This window comes from Cyanistes caeruleus, chromosome 1, assembly GCF_971803275.1.
Source record: "Cyanistes caeruleus chromosome 1, bCyaCae1.hap1.1, whole genome shotgun sequence".
Classification (NCBI taxonomy): Eukaryota; Metazoa; Chordata; class Aves; order Passeriformes; family Paridae; genus Cyanistes; species Cyanistes caeruleus.
The window spans coordinates 15,009,177-15,024,588 of NC_141701.1; the positions used below are offsets into that span (position 1 = coordinate 15,009,177).

General features: G+C 39.9%; 1 long non-coding RNA gene across 1 annotated transcript; it reads right to left on the reverse strand.

Annotated features, from left to right (window-relative positions):
• Nucleotides 1-6,131: 6,131 nt before the first annotated feature.
• On the reverse strand, nt 6,132-12,298 carry LOC147655326 (uncharacterized). Its single transcript, XR_015284145.1, has 2 exons — nt 11,983-12,298; nt 6,132-7,903 (listed from the first exon to the last, which is right to left on the reverse strand). It is a non-coding gene; the product is annotated as an uncharacterized LOC147655326 (long non-coding RNA).
• Nucleotides 12,299-15,412: the final 3,114 nt, after the last annotated feature.

The window sequence follows — 15,412 nt, forward strand, 5'->3', positions numbered from 1 at the left end:
CTTTCAGCAGCCAAAAGTGCCCAGCAGTTAAAAAATCAATAGACTCCTATTGAGGAGTAAGTGTCTTCCCATCTCCTGTGTTGATTTGTTCTGTGACCCCTGACAGGACCAAGGTTCCTCTTTGGCTCCTACTTTGATTGTGAAACTGTGTGTAATAACAGCCCAAAGAGTGCAGTGTCAATTCTCGATGCTGGGGAGCAGAGTTTCCTCTCCCCTGAGCAACAGCAGCAGTAGCTTGGAGACATTTGCCTCCTTTGGCCATGCTGCCCTTGCCCACCTTGGCCAATGGTTTTTCTGGAGAGCCCCGTGAGACCCTCGGGTCAGCATCATGAAGGCAAAGGAAAGAGCACTGGTGCATGTCTTGCAGTGACATCCCTTCTCCTGCCAAACCCTGGTGAAACTGTGAGCTGAACAGGCATTTGCCAGCACAAAGCTTGCTACAGAGATAACCAGGACCTATGCTGATAATATCAGTGCAGCTTAGAGCCAAATCTGTAAGCACATGGGTAACTGCAAGCCTTGCTGGCTTTATCATCACAGTATTTCTGAGAACTGTGACAACTGTGTTAAAAAACAGGATCATTTACATGGATCCCTGTGCAGGACCATAAACCAGATTTCTTCCAGACTTAATACTGCTTCATAATCTCTAGCAGTTAGCACCCACACTGTTTGGGTTCCAAGTGAGCTAATTTGTCACCCTTACGTCTTCCACCAGCACTAGGGTAAGAGTAGCAGTTTTAATTAAAAGTTTATATGTAAACATACCTCACAATTTCTGTGTGACAAATGGTTCTCCTCACCCTGTGGTTTCCCTGCTGCTGGTCAGGACAAAATTCTTGCCTTTGCAAAATTGCACATTCTTGTCAAAACACAAGAAGACTGCAGTGATTCTCACACATTTATCTTGGACTACTGTATGAAAGATAAATTTCTTTCTGTCATCTCTACTATTTTATTTGTTTAGGGCTTCATTCCATAGATTATACTGTCTGGAATTAAGGCATCTGTATCTTCACATCACCAGTCTGTCATTGCTTTAAAACAAAGATTATTATCTTCTGCATCAATACCTAGTACCACAGATATCTCACTATTAATATACTGGAAAAATAATAATAAATCTTTGAAGTACTTTCTTTTTAAGTAATTTTATAGTGTTACCACATATAGGGAAAGAAAATGCCCAAAGCTATATTTGTACATGCTATGTTAATGGTCAAAAAATGTGAGAAATTATACAAATAAATACGTACTATTTTAAATGGTCTCTGGGTGTTGTCTGAGTGGCTGGGGTTTTTTTTCCTCATATTAGCTTCCATTTCTGATTCTTCCCTATCCATGAAGCCCACTAAGATGAACTATTCTCTTTTCACACTTTGTGGCTACCAAACCAGGCAGTTGCTATGATTGCTGATGTAAATTCTTTTAATGAACTGAAAGAAAGATTTAGAGTGATTTTTTTCAAAATCAGCACATTGCAGTAGATCAGTCCAATACCATCTATGCTTTGTGCCATTCTGTTCAATGCAAATTCGTTACCAGATAGTCTTGGATCAGTACAGATGAAGTCTACTTAGCACAGTCTTCTGCATTCAGGATCAGTGCTTCACATACATGCAGACACTAGTGCAGTTATTTCAATGCACAATTATTTAACTGCAGGCAGCTGTGACATCCAAAACCTGAATGCACAACCTGCTGCAGTGCTGCATTTGAATTGATTAAAAGACCCCACATCAACATACACAAGCTAGTGTTTGCATAATGTTTGCATTTCTGATCTCTGCATCTGCACCTGTATGCATAGCAAGACATCCCAAAAAGAGAGATATAGATTTGTTGCATTTCTTGCTATAGTGATTGAAAGTTAAGCCCATATGAGCAGTCCTTTTCTGTTCCTCTTAGAAAGAAATATCATATTTACCTTTCTTGGCATATCAAAATCACCAAGAGGGAACAAGATATGTTTTCAAGAAAATGTTTGCTTTTTCTTAACTCTCAGCACACATTCAAGGCTCGGAACTTCTCAGCGTGGCAAAGAATCCCAATGTGAATCTCTCCTGATAGTTTTTAAACCTCCTCCCTTTACTTTTCCAAACTATATCGAATTTTCTATTGTCTTATTTTCCAGTTCTCCAGTTGTTCACATCTAACAGTATTGTTGCATAAGTTGTTTTTGCTCAAGTAACAATGATGAATGACATTATAATTGTTAGGAGATGTTTCCTAAATGGTTTCTTTTATCATCTCTCCCAGTACTTTTTTTCTAAGTTTTTCCATTGCCTTTGACTTAATTTGTACATGTGACCAAATGACTTCAGTGTTTAGGAAGCTCTTCACCCTCTTAATTGCTGTATGCTATGTTTGAAAATAAAAACATTCTGAACAACCCTCTTGCCTTCCACAAGTGTTATCAATTTGCAGCATATAAACACATGAACTGAATGAGTAGCAGTTTCATTAATCCTGGCAATGAAGCTTTTTCCCTCTGCACCCACATCCTTCTTCTCAAAAGTCTGTTAAACAATTATGTTGTCCTAATTGTCAGTGGTGACCTTAAAATTTGCTTAGACTGAAGAAAATAGTAATTTTCCTGATCTGTTCACTGCTAATTTATCACCAAGGTTTAAACCAAAATCTTAAAAAAAAAAAGTACATTATTTTAATGGCTTAAATACACATTTAGAGTTCATAAAACATGTAGAATACACTAATCACCTTAGGTAGCTGGATGGAACTGGGAGAACAGCAGTAACAGATGAACCAGTTATCAGATTAATAATAGTCCTCTGTATATAAAGAACGTTGACACCATTTAACACAGAAGCAGACGTGAAAAGACAGAGAATTAGACAATGCCCCTGACTGTAAAATGCATACAGGTCATTAATCTTAAAATACTCATGTGGTATTATTTACAAAATATTTAGCCAAAAGTCCAGCTATTGTGTTCCCTGCCTGCTTTTATTATTCTTGGAAGCATGCACCATTATGTCAGCAATAAGGAAAAAGACACATAGTTTTGGGATTTGTCCATGGAAAGAGTGGAAAGCAAAAAGATGTAACAAAAGGGCTACCACAGGCTGCAGCTGTTTGCACTGCCAGATTTAAAGACCCAGCTCCAAAAGCACCTGCCAGGAATAAAAACCACGAACCAGTGCAGTTTTTCCAGAAAGAAAGTCAACCGGCTTCAACTTACACTCGCAGAATGCTCCCAGAAGATTCTTTCCCCTGCAGTTTGATGCAACCATGGTGCTTTATGCAATGATATAATGCAATAATGTTACAGCTGTCTCCTGTTTTGATGCAAGTGCTTTGTTTAGGAGTGGAGCACGAGTAGAAGTTGACATACAGATAACGAAGAGGCCCATATTTACTGTGTGGGGTGATAAGGGACCTCAGGCAGGAAGAGAACAGGGCCCTGCAGCTCTGGTTGAGAGCCACAGTGCAGAGCATAGTCCTGGCAAAGATTGTGTGTGCCCTTGAATAACCTGTTTCAGAAAGTCTAGACAAACAGCTAGATCATTCCAAGACACTTGCTGAAATCTGCTCTAATAACTGAGAGCCTCAAGGTGTCATTGTCCCCTGTTTCTTAGTTATTCTTGTTTGCAACTTCACTCTTGTTTTAATTTCAGAGCAATTTTTTTCAGAAATGGATGGATGGGCAGAATGCTGCAAGACAGATAAATGTGAGATGAGAAGTACCAAACACTTCCTGATGGTCTCTGTGTCGTAATGTAGATATGACAGCTAAGGATGCTTAGCTTCAAAATTCTTGCTGAATTCTTAGTATTTCCTTTTCGCTGTGCAAACTGTCCATTAAACCAACTGGCTGATAAAGAGATGCTCTCCCCAAAACTAACAGAAGACAGTAGATTTGCAACATTTTGGAGTTGCCATATGTCAGGTTGCTGTCACATCCTTCCTTCTAGCAACAGAGACACTATTATACCAAAGTCAGTCAGTTTTTCCATTTCTAAAGAGGAATAGTACAAAACTGGTAGGGCTGAATGATGGCATCGCATAAATGCGGGTTTGTGTCACAAATTACTTTTTCTCAAGTAAAAGGGATGGAGGGCAAAAAGCCATTATTCACTCTAGGTATCAAACAGTAAGAAGTCATCTCTAGCAGACTGAGCTGGAATTCAATTCATTGTTTGCATATATTAGTAGTTGATGGAAGAAGTGGAGAGGTCCAGTCCTGCAGGACCAAATCATGTGAATAAATCCTACCAGAGGCAGCTTTGTTGCTGGTGGAGTCTATCTTACAGAGGCCCCATGGAAGTGCTCCATTGTGGAGTCCCTGCCCCTCAGGAGCATTCACGTTTTGATTGCATTTGCCCCACCCACTCACAGATTGTCAGCCTGAAAGAGATCAGTGCTGTATAAGCACCAAGGACAACAGCTATCTGCTATTACAATGTATATATAATCAGGGTTTTTTTATATGAAAATTTGACATATGTCCATTCTAATGGGAAAATTTAGATCTGCATGTCATTTGAAATTCTGTCATAACATATTTACTTCTTGCAGATGATTAGCACATCTTGGAAATATTTTCCTAAAGCTGTTTCTTGCACATGCCTCTAAGACTAATAAAGTTCTGCGTTGTTGTTAAGTGTGCATTGCTATCTGCTTAACTGTGAAAAACAGAAATGAAATGCAGAGAAGATGCTGTCTTTGCCAAAAGGTTTCACTCAAGTATTAAAAAATCAGCAAGCAATCAACACAGGTCGTCATGTTCCTACTCAGAAAACAGAGAGTTGTGCATATAAGTGGTTATTTAACATGGCGAATAAATCAATCCTTTCAATTTATTTAATCTAATTAACGAGGTTCAATATACCTTACATGAACTACCTGTTTCCTCACATCAGGTGTTTAAAGAACTGAGCAAAACTAGCAGTGAAAACACTGTAAAATATCAGTGGGAAAAAGCCCATCCTCACTGTCCATGAACAACAGGTTTTAGCATCTGTTCCTTAAATCAGAGCTGGGATAATGTGAGCCCCACTTCTGCCTTCCTTCACCCTGGAGCCGGGATGCTGCCGTGGATATCATCCAGCCACATAAGTCAGTTCGAGCTGTTCAGTGCTTACTTCATGTTAAAGTGAAGCTGTGTAGTGCCAGGGGATTCCAGCAGGCTGCATTGAGGGACATCATCTATACTATGCTTTCGATAGCTGCATTCAAACAAACCTGAGAAGCTGACCACCTTGTTTCTTAGATGGCTCCAAAACCTACAAATGCTGAAAGTGACAGAGAATTTCTAAAGGGCGAGACTGACATCCTGATCTGTGAGAAGGTACTGTCCAAATAAATGAGGGACTACTAAAAGCAGTAGCACTGGGAGGAGTCCCTAGGGTACTAGATGTGCTTGGGGCAAACTGTCTGCAGTCACTTCTATCTAATTTCTTTATGGAGAAGTTCTGGATCTATTGCTGTACATCTCCTCTCCACAGAGGGACATGATCTCAGGCCTATCACATTAGTACTGTCCCAGAAATGCTAAAAGGAATCATGAAAAGAGGGTATCAACCACAACATCCATTTCATAACTCTCTATACATCTTTGCAACCAACCCAACCTCTATGAATATCTCTGTAATGTTCTGGTGCTCTTTCAGCTACTCTTTCTCTCTAAAAAATGTCTACACATTATAAACACACCATGTGGTGTTAGGAAAATTCCCTCTAGTGTATTCAAGTACTTTATCACCTTTACACACGGACAAAATTAAGCATCATCTTGGGCAAATAAACATTTTATGGTAATATAACATTATCTGAGGAAATGTCAGGGCAGGACTGCAGCACTGCTTCTGTCTAGAGAGCTCAGAGCTCTGGGGTGCACAGACAGCAAGCCCAGTCCTACACGGACACACAGAGACAAGCCCTGTGGACACAGGCAACCAAAGTTTTTAACATTCTGGGAGAGGTCTGTGCACAGAATTTGATTTGCCTTCAAAAGCACAGGATGGGTGTTGGCAGCCAGTAGCATAGACAGGGTGGTGACCTGGTGCACATAGCAGTCACATCTCTCAAAGGCAGAACTTTCAGGACTGAAAAAAGCCCAGATGGGCTGAGGGAACCCTCTGAGGAAAGACAGGAAGAACAAGAGGAGATACCTTCACTGGGACAGGTATTGAAGTAATATTGATGATGTAGAAGTATTAAATGCATTTAAACATGACAGCATTTGGCAAAAAACATACAGAAAAGTTCTAAGGATGTATGATCAAAGTAGTAGGGTTTTTTTCCTATACATAAAGTGGAAAACACTTTCCAGCTTATTTTAAGGTGAAATCTTCTGCAAAGACAAAAGCTGCATTACACTGTTAAGCATTTACAGAGATACTTCTAGGACATTAATTGCAGCATACAGAAGGAGATGCAGTATCACTGTCATATTACTGAGTGATACCCATCTAGTTTTCTTTGAAGCTAGTTGTACTACTGCTATCAGTCAGAAACAAATTGGGCCTTGAATGTGTACCCATTTAAGTAAATTGCTTGTTAGCTTCTCCCATCAAATCTGCAGTTGAGCCTACCAATGCCAGGCAGAGATAAAACCCACATTCATTTAGAGAGGAAATAGTTGCAGAATATAAATTGCTTTGTCTTCTCTGCTTCCTTCAGCCACTCCATGGAGGGAAAGGCAGGCAAGGCAAGGTAAAACCAGCCAGCACACAGCTCTGGCTGACATGAAGTGTCTCAGAGCAGAAACTTGCAAGATTTACTCTGCCTAAATTTGTCTTGCCCTGCCTGGAGCTTTGTTTTCACTTGGTTTTCATGTTTTCATATACTTGGGTTTTTTTTTTCTGACACACAACTTAACTACTGGATCATAAGGTGCAGCTTTTTTGGACCACTACCAAAGTCCAGAGACCTGACAGAGAATCTCTGAATAGTATGATTCTATATGAATTCCAAATGCCAGACTGCCTTGTCCTTGTTATCCTCTCTGAGAAATAACTGGGAAGACAATAAATAGTTTCTAATAGATTTTGTTGCTGTGTAATACAATATGGTCTTTCCTCAGCATGTTTACCAAAATGAATATAAAATTTGTTCATTCCACAAACCCCTTAAAAAGCCCTGCATGCAGTAAAAGGGTTAATAACTCAGATTCTCCTGTGCCTGTAGACATTAGTTTTTATGAGTAAATGTTAAATTTTACAGTTATATATATTTTATATGCACTGATTTTTATTGCTTAGCCAGTTCTGTGTTTATGAATCATCCTCAGATCCTTTAGCTACTTAAATCTAGGAATGAAAGTTAAAATGCTGCTTGGTATTAGCATTGTTGGTTTGGGGTTTTTTAATCAACTTTAAAGGTACAGTTGAAATATTCATTTTCAGGAAAGAAAGTTCAAACTAATCAACACCTGAAGTGACACGTATCTTGAAGAAATCAGCACAGGCATTTAAAGAACTAAAAATTGTACAAAACTAAACATATCAAGAATATCTTAAGAATGAAACAAAGGCCTTCTCCTATACATGCCTACTTCTTACATATTTTTTTTTAAAAATCAGACTCTTCTCCCCAGAAGAAAAGCAGGCCTGCAAACTCTAATATAAACATCACTCTCCCCTACAATCTTGCTGAAATAGTTCTGTAATTTCCAAGCAATGTGTTCTGCTACCAAACTGGATCAAGAAGCTTGTGGAGTTTATCCATAATATTGTTCTCAGAACCATTAATGGAACATATATTTCATCCACAGGTCTACATCTTGAAACACAGTTTATTATTCTGGGCTCCCGGCAACATTCAGCACATTGGATTCAAAAGCTGCTGACAGTTCATTTCCATTGCTCAGTCTTTGCATTTCTGGGTTCAAATCCAGCCAAGTCCTGGCAAGCTGATTACTCAGGGAGTGCACCTTCAGCTAAAGAAACAAGGAAAAGATTTTTATTAGCAGAAGATAACCATCAAACTAAATTACACCATGACTCTTTTAGAATGGACAGATACATTTGGGTGGAAACATAAAAGTAATTGCCATAAAACTCATTAGAAAAATAGACACTTCTCATACTACTTTCAAGTGATATAGAATTCCTGCTAGCTACAGGGCAGCCAAAATAATCCCTCACTGGAGAACAAACCACTGGATGCATATTTATCAGATACCTAAAAAATCTGAAAAGGAAGCAAAAATAATTAGAATCAAAAAGTTAATAATCTGAAAGCAGAAATCTAGAATCTAATGCAAGCGTGTGAATTAGTACAGACTTAATGCTGTAAAGTGTTGGTCTCTGAACCAAGCTCAGCAAATCTCTTCAGCACTAACTAAACTTCAGCACTTCCTAACTAAACACATCACACAAGGCCCATTGGGGTGTGACTGGAGAGAGCCATTTTTGTGTGGCAATGAATAGAGACACAGTACCAGCATCTTCCAGGACTGCACCCTTTATGTCCATTTTCTATGCCCTGGAGTATAAGATCTAACTGCACATACCTTCCAAATACACAATAACTACAGGAAGAAAGACACAAGAATGCAGACCCAGAAGTCTGTTCCTCTACTTATATAATGGCTATTGTAATTGAAATGTTTGTACAGCCCAAACTTACAGAGTTTAAATTTAAATTATATATTTTTTGTTAAAAGCACCTCCAGCTCCCACATCACCATAAATCCTTTGAAAATTAATTCTTCAGCCTCTATGTAAGTTTTTTTTCCCTTTTTCCAAAACTCTCTATTTTCTTTAATTTTTTTTTTCTTAGCAATAACTACCATACATTGTTTACCATGCAAAGTCTTTAAAGTAAAATTAAATGCCACAGAAAATGCTGCACATTTTCTAATGCTTACTGCATGCCTTTAATTTCTTACTAAATTTACATTGACTTCGGTGTGGGCAAGAGCTCTGTTGCAAGGACGAAAGTTGCCAACTAGTATGAGTGTCTCAGAAACCTCAGGGATGAGGTACGAGATTTAGGAGACCTAAAGTAGGAATAAGTTCCAGCATTACCAGATGTTTCCTATAAATGCAAAATGAAACCATAATGTGATTTCAATATAGTCAACACCAATTTCCACTTTAACTCTACTAAATCATCAGTGGATGATGATAGGTGATCCTGATAATTCTAGCTGTCTGATGTTTTGCCTTGAAGTTCTTGCTTTTAGTGTCTTATATTTTGCCAAATACAACCAACTGGAGTACATTTTCTTTCTTTACTCTAGCTGGTTATGTTTTTGTTTTGGTTTTTAGATTTTAAAGAGCCAGTTCAGCTGTTTCTGAGAAGAACTGGGGAAAAGAGTCAATAACTGCAAGAGCTTGAACTAACATTTTACACATCCTTTGTGTTTACACATAGCAACAGGGAAAATTAGCAACTTCTCAAAATGTATGCTGTCCCATGAAAAACCTCTGCTTTGAGCAAATGACAGGTTTCTAAAATATATGCATCTTTAAATCTATATACTGTATATTTTCTATTCACATTTTTCTGTATATTCTTTATATATATAAATAAGACCTGTGTGTTTGTGTATCTCAGGCTTCAAGGATGTTTGCTGAAAATTTCACTGGGGATCCCATCTCCACTGACCATACTTCATGCCCCATGGAAAGACTTATAAAGTCTTAAAGCAAGCATACCATTGGGAAAAGATTCATAACTCTGGTTGAATTTTCACTTCAGAAATCACTCTTAACCAGGAAAAACAAACAATTATACTGGGGGAAGAAGGAAAACCTTCTTAGGCCTAAGAAATCTGCTTCCCTGAGTCTCTGCTGCTCCAGTGCACAGCACACACCCTTGAACATTCTCTCCCAGATCCCACTCCTGTTGTCCTGACCTGCTGGATTTTGCCAGCCCACAGCTCTCCTGGGAAGCCTACAGAGGTCACAACTGCAAAAGCTGACTTCATTGTTCCTCTGTTGGAAAGAGGAGAGTCAGCACCATGATTCCAACAGAAATCAGTCTACACTGCTAAACTAACTTAACACCCCAAGCGCACCACATGATTCTCTGTAAAAATCAGAGTAAGATTCGCCTCAAGAACCACAAACTGAACCCACAACTGATGATACATGCTACTGCCTACGACTGAGACAGCAATCTCAGCAATCCCCAGGGTGTCCTTCAAACCTTTGCAAGCTGGTCTGTGTGTTACCAGCTGCTTCTTGAATTCATCTAGTGGAAGCCTGGGCTGTGTAACTAAATGTCTATTGACTGTCATTTGTGTTATCTACTAAATGGAAATAGATGTGGTAGAATAATTACCTTACCCTAAGGAATTCTGAAAATGTTAGAAGACTACATTGTCTGTAAGACTGAGTATTCTAAGATAGGAAATATTAAAATTAAGGTAGTTCCTTATAAACTGTCACTTGGGAAAAATGTGCTGGACTGATGAGTTCTGTATCCCTGTTATCTTGAAGAACCCCCCTGAAAATGGGTTTAATGTGGAGGACACTGGCAGTAACAATTACCACCTGAAAGCCTGTGAACACATGATAGCTGTCTGAACCAACCACCACTCTAATGGAGAAAAATCACTGGAGATTAGCCTGTGGCTGCAAGGAGAACAGAGGAAACTCATTTAATTTAGGTCTTTGGGAACACAGGAATGAGTGATTCAGCTCCTGTCCCTTTCAAGGAGTCACAGGATGGTTGAGGTTGGCAGTGACAGGTCAGAAGGAGGTCAGATTGCGGTCTGAACTCTACCCAAGCAAGGCCACCCAGAGATAGTTGCCTGGAACTATGTCCAGATGTTTTTTAATGTCTCCAAGTTAGAGACTCCACCCTCCCTAGGCAACCTGTATCAGTACTTGGTACCATCACAGTGAAGAAGTGTTTCTCTTTGTTAAGAGAGAACCTCTCACCTCTCAGTTTGTGTTTATTGCCTCCAGTCCTGGGCACCACTAAAATGAAACTGGCTCTGTTCTCTGTGTACCCTCTCTTCAGGGACTTACACACATTGATAAGGTCCCCCTGATCTCCAGGCCTTCTATCCTCCAGGCTAAACAGTCCCAGCTCTCTCAAGCTTTCCCCACAGGAAAAATGCTCCAGACCATTTACCATCTCCATGGCCATTCATTGGAGTCCCTCCAGGAAGTCCATGCTTGTCCTGGGGAGTCCAGCACACTCCACGTGTGGCCTCACCAGGGTGGAGCAGAAGGGAAGGATCACACCCTCAACCTTCTGGCAACACTAAGAAGATTAATTTTGAGATTGCATCATATGTGTCATAATCAGGGTGTGCATATGACATCTCTGACTTCCAGGGACCATATATTCCCGATTTTGCTTTTCCAATAGTCTCTATTCTTCTTTTTCCCATCATAACTTTGAAAGTATCTTTCAGAAAGTACATTGTATTTGTAGGCACAATTAATAAAATATATGTGCTGGAAATACAATCGCAGTTTTGGATTTAACTCTTAAAAATTCAATAACGCAAAGTCATAAAGTACATGTAAATATTTCATTACACACATTTAATTGGACTAGGAATGTGCTTTTCTCTGATGTAGATTTATGGAATTGGCTGCAAAAATGGGGATAAGAATGCTACTTGACTCTTCTTTCTATTTTATGATGGAGTATAAATCATTGTCAGTATTTTAATATATTGAATATTATTAATGTTTAACTAGTGTCTATAAATTTTTTATTAGAACTTTTCTTTGAATAATTGCTTCAAATTAAATTGAAATTCTTTTTTTTTTTATTATGACAGTGCTACAGACATTTACATTTCTCAGAATGTTCTTGAAAGGGAAATTAAGAGCAGCGAGACATACTGGAGATTTAGTATCCGCTGACATAGTGGAAGCATTACCGAAGAAACTTGGGTTTCAAAGAGTCAGTGTTAGTACCTTTCTATCTTTTACATGGAACAGATTCCTAAAAAAAAAAAAACCCAAACTCAAAAACCTAAAAAAACCCAACAAAACCCAAAACAAACTACCAAGCAAATACAGAATGAATGACATAAGCACACACCATATTGAGCATATTGCCTGGTGGAGAATTCCAGTCATGAACATCATCAATGTAGAGGCAACCTTCTTTCACCACCAGTCTCCAAAGGCAAGCTGCCTGAGGCAGGTGGAAAGGAAACGGTGCTGGAAGAGGAGCCCTGGCAAATGGCTTGTTCAGAGCTGCTCACAGGGCCCTCCCCATACACTGTGCCAGAGTTTGCTGCCTGAAAAGCCCCTGCTGTGGTGTGTGCCCTGTGCTGAGCTCCCTGGCTTTTCATCTTGAGATGGCTGTGCTGGGGAGGGCTGGGATTCTTGCTCCCTCTGATGGGCTGAAACCTGGGGAGCAGGGAGCACAGGAACTCCTTCATCAGCTGCTTCCACTTTAATCAAACCTTTCTGAGGCACCTGGACAGTAGCTTTTTACCCTAGCTGGCCTCTGGCGAGCTCACAAGTACTAAAATAAAGTTGTCAGTTTAAATGGGTGAAGTGGTAACCAGAACTCTTGGATTTAGCATTAGTAACTTCTTGTAATCTCAACTGCAGCAGCTGGCTAGGATTGAGCTTTTTCGTAACAGTTTAGCTTCCTTAAAGTCAAAACATCACTTGATAATGATTTTTGCTAGTAGAAGAGGGACAAAATTAACGTTACAGGTTAAACTAACAACACAGCAGGATGCCACAGCTCAAGTCACACTTTACCTGCTACCGAGTCCAGCCCCCCCTTTTATTAACTGAGCTAGCAGCTGCATGGATCTTGAGTGGTTTCACAGTACACATCAGCACTGCCCACTGCAGGGACATGCCAGTACCTGAAATGCTTTTAAATAAAAATATAGGTTGGAGAAACCACACTGCTTCCTTTTAAGAGTGTTCCACATTAATTTTACTCAAGACTACTGATGTAAATAAAACACAGTGCTACTGCAACCAATTTGCTTTCAGGATTCAGCCTCTCCCATTTATAGCTCACCTTCGATGGCTTTTTTTGGCACACAAGAACACTGCCCTGGGGACCCACATTAGCAGAGCCCCATCTCTCACTCTCATATCCTGGGTGTGAAGGATGCAGTAATCGATTGGATCTACGGCCCTAGGGACAGAGGTGAGGACTTGCTGCTGGGTGACTGGGGAAGGGCCCTACCCTGAAACCAGCCCCAGGGCAGCCCAGGCCATCATGGGGATGAAAGGAGGTGACAAATACATGTGCTACTGAAATATGTGCTTGTTGGTTTTTTTATGATTTAAATCACAGAAAGCTGTCAGGGTTGCAGTGTGTCCCATCGCTCAGCATACCGTGCAGTGTCTATATTAAACATCCTACTGAGTCTCACAGGCAGCATGAAATTTCCAGTGACACAAGATAAGAAAATATTCAGCAGGCCTTCTTAAACAATTTATATATTACAGGACTGGAAGGTCAGTGAGCAAAAAGTGTATTTTATCTTCTCTGCATGAATGTTGCTTGATGATTTGGCCAAAAATGTTAAAAATACAGAAGTGAAAAATATGACTATGCATAATCAGAGAAGGGAAAATGAGAGGGTTATATTGCTCATTTCAGTCCCTGATTGTGCATTGATAGGGAGAGCAGCTTTTCTGCCTCTTACAGCTATTTTCAATCTTTTGCCTTGCTGTACCTGCAAAGCTTGTGTAAAATTACTAGCAAAATACGTATTTTATCGATTCCTGGCCACCTCCAGTGCAAAAATGCATGAAGAGCTAGCTCACACTTCAATTGGCACTATTAGACAAATGCAAATGAGTGTCATTTCCATCCTATAGACCCCTAAGGGGTTTGATCTTGTCTTCAAATATTTTCAAGGATGGGGGGGGCTCAGTAGACCTGGTAAGTCTGATTGGGTAATTAGTGCTGAAAAATTGGAAGTTCGTGTTTCCTGTTTAATGGGGTAGATGTATGCTGGACTTTCTGGTCAAAGAATTAATCAAAGGAAAGGGGAAAGACCAAATTCAGACCTTCTCTGAAGGGACTGTGCCTTGTCTCAGCTGAATCAAGGCAGAAGTTTTTAGCAGTGAAGTTTCTTTTATGTTGAATTTGAGAATAGTTTTCATTTCAGCAAAAAGAAATGAAAAACAATAACAAATTTTTAATGCACAGGACAGGCACAAGGCCTTTCTGGGCTTTTTGCCCAGATCTGTCATTGACTTTTTGATTATATCTTGTGGGTCTGTTTTGTTTTTAAGGTAAAAAAAAAAAAAAATTCAATAATGTGAATGTTAAGGAAAAGGAGAGATTTGATTCACTGCAGTGTGATCTGTAGGGTCATGTTCCAGGCTGCATTAAGAGACCTTCAGTGTATTTCAGGCCTTCTCTATATCCATTTTGCCATTTTTCTTTATTATGTACAGGCCCCAAATCTCTTTTCTTCAGGGCAAATGTTCTATTTGGCTGTATGGGTACAGCAAAGTAGTCATGCAGGACAGAGACATCTGTGCTAACTTTAAAGTACATGTCTCATTACAGTGGACACTCCCACAGGCAAAGTCACTAGTCTGCTCTGAGATGCAGAAAGGACCATGCTGAACTGGTGGAGATCATTTTAATGTTTAGAGTTAGCTGAGAGCCATGATGCAATATGCAGCATAGACATGGGAATTTTCTACAGGATGACATAAAGAGAGAGCACTCACTTCATTCTGCAGGGGGACACAGGAAGGGCTGCTTACACTTTATTGATCCTTATCACAACCCACTCTTCTTGGTGAATTTGGGGAATAGACTCTGTGTGCTCACACGTGTGCACACAGGCAATGTTACCAGAAAACAACATGAGGAAGGGTATGGAAGTCTCACAAAAGGTGATAATCTCTGGATACTTGTGCTTCTCTTGAATCTGAGATAGCTGATAAACTCAGAACAGCAAGAGCCTGCAGATTGTCCAAGGCCATCACCTTGGCATGGCAAGAGCATCAGCACTGGGCTTTGTAAATCACACCACAGTCAAGGATGTGGTGGCTGCTATATGTAGACAAAACACATTCTACAGAGTTGATACAGGGAAGGAAGGGACTCCTGAACACCTTCCTAAAAGCTACTGGTGCATTACTATGAACCTCTGCTTCTCAGTGAATATCCAGAGTTGGCTTCCTCACTCCTGCTCTAGCTGGGTAAAATGAATGACTGAAAGGGGTAACTGAATGAACTGTACCAACAATTACCTGCTGTTACCAGTGACTGCTTTATTCTCTTATTAATAATTGTGTAACTCATAAAATGTGTTCCAATAAATGTTGGTGGTAATCTGTATCTCCCCTGGACTGGTTCCCTTGTCTGGAAAGTTTACCTCCTTGTCCCCAATAGTTGGAGACAAAAAGACAGTGCAAAGAAAATTCCATACTGTCCTTGTAGGGAACTGGGGAGGCAGGGATGATGCTCTGGAAGCAGGAGAGAGGAAAACTTGTACAGGGGCAGAGAAGGAGAGGACAGGAAGATA